We start from the raw sequence: 13,266 nt of genomic DNA on the forward strand, positions 1-13,266 counted from the left end.
CTTGCGGGACACCCTACCCGTCTCGCGGGACGCCCTACCCGTCCCGCTTGACTGCGGGACGCCCTACCCATCTCGCGGGACGCCCCACCCGTCCCGCGTGCCTGCGGGACGCCCTACCCGTCTCGCGGGACGCCCTACCCGTCCCGCTTGACTGCGGGACGCCCTACCAATCTCGCGGGACGCCCAACCCGTCCCGCGTGCTTGCGGGACACCCTACCCGTCTCGCGGGACGCCCTACCCGTCCCGCTTGACTGCGGGACGCCCTACCCATCTCGCGGGACGCCCTACCCGTCTCGCGGGACGCCCTACCCGTCCCGCGTGCTTGCGGGACGCCCTACCCGTCTCGCGGGACGCCCTACCCGTCCCGCTTGACTGCGGGACGCCCTACCCATCTCGCGGGACGCCCTACCCGTCCCGCGTGCTTGCGGGACGCCCTACCCGTCTCGCGGGACGCCCTACCCGTCCCGCGTGCTTGCGGGACGCCCTACCCGTCTCGCGGGACGCCCTACCCGTCCCGCTTGACTGCGGGACGCCCTACCAATCTCGCGGGACGCCCAACCCGTCCCGCGTGCTTGCGGGACACCCTACCCGTCTCGCGGGACGCCCTACCCGTCCCGCTTGACTGCGGGACGCCCTACCCATCTCGCGGGACGCCCTACCCGTCCCGCTTGACTGCAGGACACCCTACCCGTCTCGCGGGACGCCCTACCCGTCGCGCTTGACTGCGGGACGCCCTACCCATCTCGCGGGACGCCCTACCCGTCCCGCGTGACTGCGGGACGCCCTACCCGTCCCGCGTGACTGCGGGACGCCCTACCCGTCTCGCGGGACGCCCTACCCGTCCCGCGTGCTTGCGGGACGCCCTACCCGTCTCGCGGGACGCCCTCCCCGTCCCGCGTGACTGCGGGACGCCCTACCCGTCTCGCGGGACGCCCTACCCGTCTCGCGGGACGCCCTACCCGTCCCGCGTGACTGCGGGACGCCCTACCCGTCTCGCGGGATGCCCTACCCGTCTCGCGGGACGCCCTACCCGTCCCGCATGACTGCGGGACGCCCTACCAATCTCGCGGGACGCCCAACCCGTCCCGCGTGCTTGCGGGACACCCTACCCGTCTCGCGGGACGCCCTACCCGTCCCGCTTGACTGCGGGCCGCCCTACCCCTCTCGCGGGACGCCCTACCCGTCCCGCGTGCTTGCGGGACGCCCTACCCGTCTCGCGGGACGCCCTACCCGTCCCGCATGACTGCGGGACGCCCTACCAATCTCGCGGGACGCCCAACCCGTCCCGCGTGCTTGCGGGACACCCTACCCGTCTCGCGGGACGCCCTACCCGTCCCGCTTGACTGCGGGACGCCCTACCCATCTCGCGGGACGCCCTACCCGTCCCGCTTGACTGCAGGACACCCTACCCGTCTCGCGGGACGCCCTACCCGTCCCGCTTGACTGCGGGACGCCCTACCCATCTCGCGGGACGCCCTACCCGTCCCGCGTGACTGCGGGACGCCCTACCCGTCCCGCGTGACTGCGGGACGCCCTACCCGTCTCGCGGGACGCCCTACCCGTCCCGCGTGCTTGCGGGACGCCCTACCCGTCTCGCGGGACGCCCTCCCCGTCCCGCGTGACTGCGGGACGCCCTACCCGTCTCGCGGGACGCCCTACCCGTCTCGCGGGACGCCCTACCCGTCCCGCGTGACTGCGGGACGCCCTACCCGTCTCGCGGGATGCCCTACCCGTCTCGCGGGACGCCCTACCCGTCCCGCATGACTGCGGGACGCCCTACCCATCTCGCGGGACGCCCAACCCGTCCCGCGTGCTTGCGGGACGCCCTACCCGTCTCGCGGGACGCCCTACCCGTCCCGCTTGACTGCGGGACGCCCTACCCATCTCGCGGGACGCCCTACCCATCCCGCGTGACTGCGGGACGCCCTACCCATCCCGCGTGACTGCGGGACGCCCTACCCGTCTCGCGGGACGCCCTACCCGTCCCGCGTGACTGCGGGACGCCCTACCCGTCCCGCGCGACTGCGGGACGCCCTACCCGTCCCGCGTGACTGCGGGACGCCCTACCCGTCCCGCGTGACTGCGGGACGCCCTACCCGTCTCGCGGGACGCCCTACCCGTCCCGCGTGCTGGCGGGACGCCCTACCCGTCTCGCGGGACGCCCTCCCCGTCCCGCGTGACTGCGGGACGCCCTACCCGTCTCGCGGGACGCCCTACCCGTCTCGCGGGACGCCCTACCCGTCCCGCGTGACTGCGGGACGCCCTACCCGTCTCGCGGGACGCCCTACCCGTCTCGCGGGACGCCCTACCCGTCCCGCATGACTGCGGGACGCCCTACCCGTCCCGCGTGCTTGCGGGACGCCCTACCCGTCTCGCGGGACGCCCTACCCGTCCCGCTTGACTGCGGGACGCCCTACCCATCTCGCGGGACGCCCTACCCGTCCCGCGGGACGCCCTACCCGTCCCGCGTGACTGCGGGACGCCCTACCCGTCTCGCGGGATGCCCTACCCGTCTCGCGGGACGCCCTACCCGTCCCGCGTGCTTGCGGGACGCCCTACCCGTCTCGCGGGACGCCCTACCCATCCCGCTTGACTGCGGGACGCCCTACCAATCTCGCGGGACGCCCTACCCGTCCCGCGTGCTTGCGGGACGCCCTACCCGTCTCGCGGGACGCCCTACCCATCCCGCTTGACTGCGGGACGCCCTACCAATCTCGCGGGACGTCCAACCCGTCCCGCGTGCTTGCGGGACGCCCTACCCGTCTCGCGGGACGCCCTACCCGTCCCGCTTGACTGCGGGACGCCCTACCCATCTCGCGGGACGCCCTACCCGTCCCGCTTGACTGCGGGACGCCCTACCCGTCTCGCGGGATGCCCTACCCGTCCCGCGTGCTTGCGGGACGCTCTACCCGTCTCGCGGGATGCCCTACCCGTCTCGCGGGACGCCCTACCCGTCCCGCATGACTGCGGGACGCCCTACCCGTCCCGCGTGCTTGCGGGACGTCCTACCCATCCCGCTTGACTGCGGGACGCCCTACCAATCTCGCGGGACGCCCTACCCGTCCCGCGTGCTTGCGGGACGCCCTACCCGTCTCGCGGGACGCCCTACCCATCCCGCTTGACTGCGGGACGCCCTACCAATCTCGCGGGACGTCCAACCCGTCCCGCGTGCTTGCGGGACGCCCTACCCGTCTCGCGGGACGCCCTACCCGTCCCGCTTGACTGCGGGACGCCCTACCCATCTCGCGGGACGCCCTACCCGTCCCGCTTGACTGCGGGACGCCCTACCCGTCACGCGGGATGCCCTACCCGTCCCGCGTGCTTGCGGGACGCTCTACCCGTCTCGCGGGATGCCCTACCCGTCTCGCGGGACGCCCTACCCGTCCCGCATGACTGCGGGACGCCCTACCCGTCCCGCGTGCTTGCGGGACGCCCTACCCGTCTCGCGGGACGCCCTACCCGTCCCGCTTGACTGCGGGACGCCCTACCCATCTCGCGGGACGCCCTACCCGTCCCGCGTGCTTGCGGGACGCCCTACCCGTCTCGCGGGACGCCCTACCCGTCCCGCGTGCTTTCGGGACGCCCTACCCGTCCCGCGTGACTGCGGGACGCCCTACCCGTCTCGCGGGACGCCCTGCCCGTCCCGCGTGCCTGCGGGACGCCCTACCCGTCTCGCGGGACGCCCTACCCGTCCCGCTTGACTGCGGGACGCCCTACCCGTCTCGCGGGACGCCCTAACCGTCCCGCGTGACTGCGGGACGCCCTACCCGTCCCGCGTGCTTGCGGGACGCCCTACCCGTCTCGCGGGACGCCCTACCCGTCCCGCTTGACTGCGGGACGCCCTACCCGTCTCGCGGGACGCCCTACCCGTCCCGCGTGACTGCGGGACGCCCTACCCGTCCCGCGTGCTTGCGGGACGCCCTACCCGTCTCGCGGGACGCCCTACCCGTCCCGCGTGCTTGCGGGACGCCCTACCCGTCTCGCGGGACGCCCTACCCGTCCCGCTTGACTGCGGGACGCCCTACCCGTCTCGCGGGACGCCCTACCCGTCCCGCTTGACTGCGGGACGCCCTACCAATCTCGCGGGACGCCCAACCCGTCCCGCGTGCTTGCGGGACACCCTACCCGTCTTGCGGGACGCCCTACCCGTCCCGCTTGACTGCGGGACGCCCTACCCATCTCGCGGGACGCCCTACCCGTCCCGCTTGACTGCAGGACACCCTACCCGTCTCGCGGGACGCCCTACCCGTCCCGCTTGACTGCGGGACGCCCTACCCATCTCGCGGGACGCCCTACCCGTCCCGCGTGACTGCGGGACGCCCTACCCGTCCCGCGTGACTGCGGGACGCCCTACCCGTCTCGCGGGACGCCCTACCCGTCCCGCGTGCTTGCGGGACGCCCTACCCGTCTCGCGGGACGCCCTCCCCGTCCCGCGTGACTGCGGGACGCCCTACCCGTCTCGCGGGACGCCCTACCCGTCTCGCGGGACGCCCAACCCGTCCCGCGTGCTTGCGGGACACCCTACCCGTCTCGCGGGACGCCCTACCCGTCCCGCTTGACTGCGGGACGCCCTACCCATCTCGCGGGACGCCCTACCCGTCCCGCGTGCTTGCGGGACGCCCTACCCGGCTCGCGGGACGCCCTACCCGTCCCGCTTCACTGCGGGACGCCCTACCAATCTCGCGGGACGCCCAACCCGTCCCGCGTGCTTGCGGGACACCCTACCCGTCTCGCGGGACGCCCTACCCGTCCCGCTTGACTGCGGGACGCCCTACCCATCTCGCGGGACGCCCTACCCGTCCCGCTTGACTGCGGGACGCCCTACCCATCTCGCGGGACGCCCTACCCGTCCCGCGTGCTTGCGGGACGCCCTACCCGTCTCGCGGGACGCCCTACCCGTCCCGCTTGACTGCGGGACGCCCTACCAATCTCGCGGGACGCCCAACCCGTCCCGCGTGCTTGCGGGACACCCTACCCGTCTCGCGGGACGCCCTACCCGTCCCGCTTGACTGCGGGACGCCCTACCCATCTCGCGGGACGCCCAACCCGTCCCGCGTGCTTGCGGGACGCCCTACCCGTCTCGCGGGACGCCCTACCCGTCCCGCTTGACTGCGGGACGCCCTACCAATCTCGCGGGACGCCCAACCCGTCCCGCGTGCTTGCGGGACACCCTACCCGTCTCGCGGGACGCCCTACCCGTCCCGCTTGACTGCGGGACGCCCTACCCATCTCGCGGGACGCCCTACCCGTCCCGCTTGACTGCGGGACGCTCTACCCATCTCGCGGGACGCCCTACCCGTCCCGCGTGCTTGCGGGACGCCCTACCCGTCTCGCGGGACGCCCTACCCGTCCCGCATGACTGCGGGACGCCCTACCAATCTCGCGGGACGCCCAACCCGTCCCGCGTGCTTGCGGGACACCCTACCCGTCTCGCGGGACGCCCTACCCGTCCCGCTTGACTGCGGGACGCCCTACCCATCTCGCGGGACGCCCTACCCATCCCGCGTGACTGCGGGACGCCCTACCCATCCCGCGTGACTGCGGGACGCCCTACCCGTCTCGCGGGACGCCCTACCCGTCCCGCGTGACTGCGGGACGCCCTACCCGTCCCGCGCGACTGCGGGACGCCCTACCCATCCCGCGTGACTGCGGGACGCCCTACCCGTCTCGCGGGACGCCCTACCCGTCTCGCGGGACGCCCTACCCGTCCCGCGTGACTGCGGGACGCCCTACCCGTCTCGCGGGACGCCCTACCCGTCTCGCGGGACGCCCTACCCGTCCCGCGTGCTTGCGGGACGCCCTACCCGTCTCGCGGGACGCCCTACCCGTCCCGCTTGACTGCGGGACGCCCTACCCATCTCGCGGGACGCCCTACCCATCTCGCGGGACGCCCTACCCGTCCCGCGTGCTTGCGGGACGCCCTACCCGTCTCGCGGGACGCCCTACCCGTCCCGCTTGACTGCGGGACGCCCTACCCATCTCGCGGGACGCCCTACCCGTCCCGCGTGCTTTCGGGACGCTCTACCCGTCCCGCGTGCTTGCGGGACGCCCTACCCGTCTCGCGGGATGCCCTACCCGTCCCGCTTGACTGCGGGACGCCCTACCAATCTCGCGGGACGCCCTACCCGTCCCGCGTGCTTGCGGGACGCCCTACCCGTCTCGCGGGACGCCCTACCCATCCCGCTTGACTGCGGGACGCCCTACCCATCTCGCGGGACGCCCTACCCGTCCCGCGTGCTTGCGGGACGCCCTACCCGTCTCGCGGGACGCCCTACCCGTCCCGCGTGCCTGCGGGACGCCCTACCCGTCTCGCGGGACGCCCTACCCGTCCCGCGTGACTGCGGGACGCCCTCCCCGTCTCGCGGGACGCCCTACCCGTCTCGCGGGACGCCCTACCCGTCCCGCGTGCTTGCGGGACGCCCTACCCGTCTCGCGGGACGCCCTACCCGTCCCGCTTGACTGCGGGACGCCCTACCCATCTCGCGGGACGCCCTACCCGTCTCGCGTGACGCCCTACCCGTCCCGCGTGCTTGCGGGCCGCCCTACCCGTCTCGCGGGACGCCCTACCCGTCCCGCTTGACTGCGGGACGCCCTACCCATCTCGCGGGACGCCCTACCCGTCCCGCGTGCTTGCGGGACGCCCTACCCGTCTCGCGGGACGCCCTACCCGTCCCGCGTGCTTGCGGGACGCCCTACCCGTCTCGCGGGACGCCCTACCCGTCCCGCTTGACTGCGGGACGCCCTACCAATCTCGCGGGACGCCCAACCCGTCCCGCGTGCTTGCGGGACACCCTACCCGTCTCGCGGGACGCCCTACCCGTCCCGCTTGACTGCGGGACGCCCTACCCATCTCGCGGGACGCCCTACCCGTCCCGCTTGACTGCAGGACACCCTACCCGTCTCGCGGGACGCCCTACCCGTCCCGCTTGACTGCGGGACGCCCTACCCATCTCGCGGGACGCCCTACCCGTCCCGCGTGACTGCGGGACGCCCTACCCGTCCCGCGTGACTGCGGGACGCCCTACCCGTCTCGCGGGACGCCCTACCCGTCCCGCGTGCTGGCGGGACGCCCTACCCGTCTCGCGGGACGCCCTCCCCGTCCCGCGTGACTGCGGGACGCCCTACCCGTCTCGCGGGACGCCCTACCCGTCTCGCGGGACGCCCTACCCGTCCCGCGTGACTGCGGGACGCCCTACCCGTCTCGCGGGATGCCCTACCCGTCTCGCGGGACGCCCTACCCGTCCCGCATGACTGCGGGACGCCCTACCAATCTCGCGGGACGCCCAACCCGTCCCGCGTGCTTGCGGGACACCCTACCCGTCTCGCGGGACGCCCTACCCGTCCCGCGTGCTTGCGGGACGCCCTACCCGTCTCGCGGGACGCCCTACCCATCCCGCTTGACTGCGGGACGCCCTACCCATCTCGCGGGACGCCCTACCCGTCCCGCTTGACTGCAGGACACCCTACCCGTCTCGCGGGACGCCCTACCCGTCCCACTTGACTGCGGGACGCCCTACCCATCTCGCGGGACGCCCTACCCGTCCCGCGTGACTGCGGGACGCCCTACCCGTCCCGCGTGACTGCGGGACGCCCTACCCGTCTCGCGGGACGCCCTACCCGCCCCGCGTGCTTGCGGGACGCCCTACCCGTCTCGCGGGACGCCCTCCCCGTCCCGCGTGACTGCGGGACGCCCTACCCGTCTCGCGGGACGCCCTACCCGTCTCGCGGGACGCCCTACCCGTCCCGCGTGACTGCGGGACGCCCTACCCGTCTCGCGGGATGCCCTACCCGTCTCGCGGGACGCCCTACCCGTCCCGCATGACTGCGGGACGCCCTACCCGTCCCGCGTGCTTGCGGGACGCCCTACCCGTCTCGCGGGACGCCCTACCCGTCCCGCTTGACTGCGGGACGCCCTACCCATCTCGCGGGACGCCCTACCCGTCCCGCGGGACGCCCTACCCGTCCCGCGTGACTGCGGGACGCCCTACCCGTCTCGCGGGATGCCCTACCCGTCTCGCGGGACGCCCTACCCGTCCCGCGTGCTTGCGGGACGCCCTACCCGTCTCGCGGGACGCCCTACCCATCCCGCTTGACTGCGGGACGCCCTACCAATCTCGCGGGACGCCCTACCCGTCTCGCGGGATGCCCTACCCGTCTCGCGGGACGCCCTACCCGTCCCGCATGACTGCGGGACGCCCTACCAATCTCGCGGGACGCCCAACCCGTCCCGCGTGCTTGCGGGACACCCTACCCGTCTCGCGGGACGCCCTACCCGTCCCGCTTGACTGCGGGACGCCCTACCCATCTCGCGGGACGCCCTACCCATCCCGCGTGACTGCGGGACGCCCTACCCATCCCGCGTGACTGCGGGACGCCCTACCCGTCTCGCGGGACGCCCTACCCGTCCCGCGTGACTGCGGGACGCCCTACCCGTCCCGCGCGACTGCGGGACGCCCTACCCGTCCCGCGTGACTGCGGGACGCCCTACCCGTCCCGCGTGACTGCGGGACGCCCTACCCGTCTCGCGGGACGCCCTACCCGTCCCGCGTGCTTGCGGGACGCCCTACCCGTCTCGCGGGACGCCCTCCCCGTCCCGCGTGACTGCGGGACGCCCTACCCGTCTCGCGGGACGCCCTACCCGTCTCGCGGGACGCCCTACCCGTCCCGCGTGACTGCGGGACGCCCTACCCGTCTCGCGGGATGCCCTACCCGTCTCGCGGGACGCCCTACCCGTCCCGCATGACTGCGGGACGCCCTACCCGTCCCGCGTGCTTGCGGGACGCCCTACCCGTCTCGCGGGACGCCCTACCCGTCCCGCTTGACTGCGGGACGCCCTACCCGTCTCGCGGGACGCCCTACCCGTCCCGCGGGACGCCCTACCCGTCCCGCGTGACTGCGGGACGCCCTACCCGTCTCGCGGGATGCCCTACCCGTCTCGCGGGACGCCCTACCCGTCCCGCGTGCTTGCGGGACGCCCTACCCGTCTCGCGGGACGCCCTACCCATCCCGCTTGACTGCGGGACGCCCTACCAATCTCGCGGGACGCCCTACCCGTCCCGCGTGCTTGCGGGACGCCCTACCCGTCTCGCGGGACGCCCTACCCATCCCGCTTGACTGCGGGACGCCCTACCAATCTCGCGGGACGCCCAACCCGTCCCGCGTGCTTGCGGGACGCCCTACCCGTCTCGCGGGACGCCCTACCCGTCCCGCTTGACTGCGGGACGCCCTACCCATCTCGCGGGACGCCCTACCCGTCCCGCTTGACTGCGGGACGCCCTACCCGTCTCGCGGGATGCCCTACCCGTCCCGCGTGCTTGCGGGACGCTCTACCCGTCTCGCGGGATGCCCTACCCGTCTCGCGGGACGCCCTACCCGTCCCGCATGACTGCGGGACGCCCTACCCGTCCCGCGTGCTTGCGGGACGTCCTACCCATCCCGCTTGACTGCAGGACGCCCTACCAATCTCGCGGGACGCCCTACCCGTCCCGCGTGCTTGCGGGACGCCCTACCCGTCTCGCGGGACGCCCTACCCATCCCGCTTGACTGCGGGACGCCCTACCAATCTCGCGGGACGTCCAACCCGTCCCGCGTGCTTGCGGGACGCCCTACCCGTCTCGCGGGACGCCCTACCCGTCCCGCTTGACTGCGGGACGCCCTACCCATCTCGCGGGACGCCCTACCCGTCCCGCTTGACTGCGGGACGCCCTACCCGTCTCGCGGGATGCCCTACCCGTCCCGCGTGCTTGCGGGACGCCCTACCCGTCTCGCGGGATGCCCTACCCGTCTCGCGGGACGCCCTACCCGTCCCGCATGACTGCGGGACGCCCTACCCGTCCCGCGTGCTTGCGGGACGCCCTACCCGTCTCGCGGGACGCCCTACCCGTCCCGCTTGACTGCGGGACGCCCTACCCATCTCGCGGGACGCCCTACCCGTCCCGCGTGCTTGCGGGACGCCCTACCCGTCTCGCGGGACGCCCTACCCGTCCCGCGTGCTTTCGGGACGCCCTACCCGTCCCGCGTGACTGCGGGACGCCCTACCCGTCTCGCGGGACGCCCTACCCGTCCCGCGTGACTGCGGGACGCCCTACCCGTCTCGCGGGACGCCCTACCCGTCCCGCTTGACTGCGGGACGCCCTACCCGTCTCGCGGGACGCCCTAACCGTCCCGCGTGACTGCGGGACGCCCTACCCGTCCCGCGTGCTTGCGGGACGCCCTACCCGTCTCGCGGGACGCCCTACCCGTCCCGCTTGACTGCGGGACGCCCTACCCGTCTCGCGGGACGCCCTACCCGTCCCGCGTGACTGCGGGACGCCCTACCCGTCCCGCGTGCTTGCGGGACGCCCTACCCGTCTCGCGGGACGCCCTACCCGTCCCGCGTGCTTGCGGGACGCCCTACCCGTCTCGCGGGACGCCCTACCCGTCCCGCTTGACTGCGGGACGCCCTACCCGTCTCGCGGGACGCCCTACCCGTCCCGCTTGACTGCGGGACGCCCTACCAATCTCGCGGGACGCCCAACCCGTCCCGCGTGCTTGCGGGACACCCTACCCGTCTTGCGGGACGCCCTACCCGTCCCGCTTGACTGCGGGACGCCCTACCCATCTCGCGGGACGCCCTACCCGTCCCGCTTGACTGCAGGACACCCTACCCGTCTCGCGGGACGCCCTACCCGTCCCGCTTGACTGCGGGACGCCCTACCCATCTCGCGGGACGCCCTACCCGTCCCGCGTGACTGCGGGACGCCCTACCCGTCCCGCGTGACTGCGGGACGCCCTACCCGTCTCGCGGGACGCCCTACCCGTCCCGCGTGCTTGCGGGACGCCCTACCCGTCTCGCGGGACGCCCTCCCCGTCCCGCGTGACTGCGGGACGCCCTACCCGTCTCGCGGGACGCCCTACCCGTCTCGCGGGACGCCCAACCCGTCCCGCGTGCTTGCGGGACACCCTACCCGTCTCGCGGGACGCCCTACCCGTCCCGCTTGACTGCGGGACGCCCTACCCATCTCGCGGGACGCCCTACCCGTCCCGCGTGCTTGCGGGACGCCCTACCCGTCTCGCGGGACGCCCTACCCGTCCCGCTTCACTGCGGGACGCCCTACCAATCTCGCGGGACGCCCAACCCGTCCCGCGTGCTTGCGGGACACCCTACCCGTCTCGCGGGACGCCCTACCCGTCCCGCTTGACTGCGGGACGCCCTACCCATCTCGCGGGACGCCCTACCCGTCCCGCTTGACTGCGGGACGCCCTACCCATCTCGCGGGACGCCCTACCCGTCCCGCGTGCTTGCGGGACGCCCTACCCGTCTCGCGGGACGCCCTACCCGTCCCGCTTGACTGCGGGACGCCCTACCAATCTCGCGGGACGCCCAACCCGTCCCGCGTGCTTGCGGGACACCCTACCCGTCTCGCGGGACGCCCTACCCGTCCCGCTTGACTGCGGGACGCCCTACCCATCTCGCGGGACGCCCTACCCGTCCCGCTTGACTGCGGGACGCCCTACCCATCTCGCGGGACGCCCTACCCGTCCCGCTTGACTGCGGGACGCCCTACCCGTCTCGCGGGATGCCCTACCCGTCCCGCGTGCTTGCGGGACGCCCTACCCGTCTCGCGGGACGCCCTACCCGTCCCGCTTGACTGCGGGACGCCCTACCCATCTCGCGGGACGCCCTACCCGTCCCGCTTGACTGCGGGACGCCCTACCCATCTCGCGGGACGCCCTACCCGTCCCGCGTGCTTGCGGGACGCCCTACCCGTGTCTCGCGGGACGCCCTACCCGTCCCGCTTGACTGCGGGACGCCCTACCCATCTCGCGGGACGCCCTACCCGTCCCGCGTGCTTGCGGGACGCCCTATCCGTCTCGCGGGACGCCCTACCCATCCCGCTTGACTGCGGGACGCCCTACCCATCTCGCGGGACGCCCTACCCGTCCCGCTTGACTGCGGGACGCCCTACCCGTCTCGCGGGACGCCCCACCCGTCCCGCTTGACTGCGGGACGCCCTACCCATCTCGCGGGACGCCCTACCCGACCCGCTTGACTGCGGGACGCCCTACCCATCTCGCGGGACGCCCTACCCATCTCGCGGGACGCCCTACACGTTCCGCGTGCTTGCGGGACGCCCTAACCGTCTCGCGGGACGCCCTACCCGTCCCGCTTGACTGCGGGACGCCCTACCCGTCTCGCGGGACGCCATTCCCGTCCCGCTTGACTGCGGGACGCCCTACCCGTCTCGCGGGACGCCCTACCCGTCTCGCGGGACGCCCTACCCGTCCCGCTTGACTGCGGGACGCCCTACCCATCTCGCGGGACGCCCTACCCGTCCCGCGTGCTTGCGGGAAACCCTACCCATCTCGCGGGACGCCCTACCCGTCCCGCGTGCTTGCGGGACGCCCTACCCGTCTCGCGGGACGCCCTACCCGTCCCGCGTGCTTGCGGGACGCCCTACCCGTCCCGCTTGACTGCGGGATGCCCTACCCATCTCGCGGGACACCCTACCCGTCCCGCGTGCTTGCGGGACGCCCTACCCGTCCCGCTTGACTGCGGGACGCCCTGCCCGTCTCGCGGGACACCCTACCCGTCCCGCTTGACTGCGGGACGCCCTACCCATCTCGCGGGATGCCCTACCCGTCCCGCTTGACTGCGGGACGCCCTACCCGTCTCGCGGGATGCCCTACCCGTCTCGCGGGACGCCCTACCCGTCCCGCGTGACTGCGGGACGCCCTACCCATCCCGCGTGACTGCGGGACGCCCTACCCGTCTCGGGGGACGCCCTACCCGTCCCGCGTGACTGCGGGACGCCCCACCCGTCCCGCTTGACTGCGGGACGCCCTACCCATCTCGCGGGACGCCCTACCCGACCCGCTTGACTGCGGGACGCCCTACCCATCTCGCGGGACGCCCTACACGTCCCGCGCGACGCCCTACCCGTTACGCGTGACGCCCTACCCTTTCCGCGCGACGCCCTACCCGTGCTAAACAGTCGCATAATAAAAATGGTAAATTTTGATTCTCAAGATTTGCGGTTTTTGGTGGTTCCACCGCAACCGCAAAAATGAAACCGCAACCGCACCGCAACCGCAAAATTATAACCGCATCTGCGGTTGTGGTGGGCGGTTTGCGGTTTTTTAGTACCAAAACCGCAACCGCACAGTGCTCTACTTTAGAGGTGCGTTGCAGGTTGCATACAGTTTGTAAAGTACATTAAGACAGAAGGACGGCAGAAACTTTGAGGAAAGAATTATTAATAGCCACGAAAACTCAAATTTATGTGC

The sequence above is a fragment of the Cloeon dipterum genome, chromosome 1 (genome assembly GCF_949628265.1).
Source record: "Cloeon dipterum chromosome 1, ieCloDipt1.1, whole genome shotgun sequence".
NCBI lineage: Eukaryota > Metazoa > Arthropoda > Insecta > Ephemeroptera > Baetidae > Cloeon > Cloeon dipterum.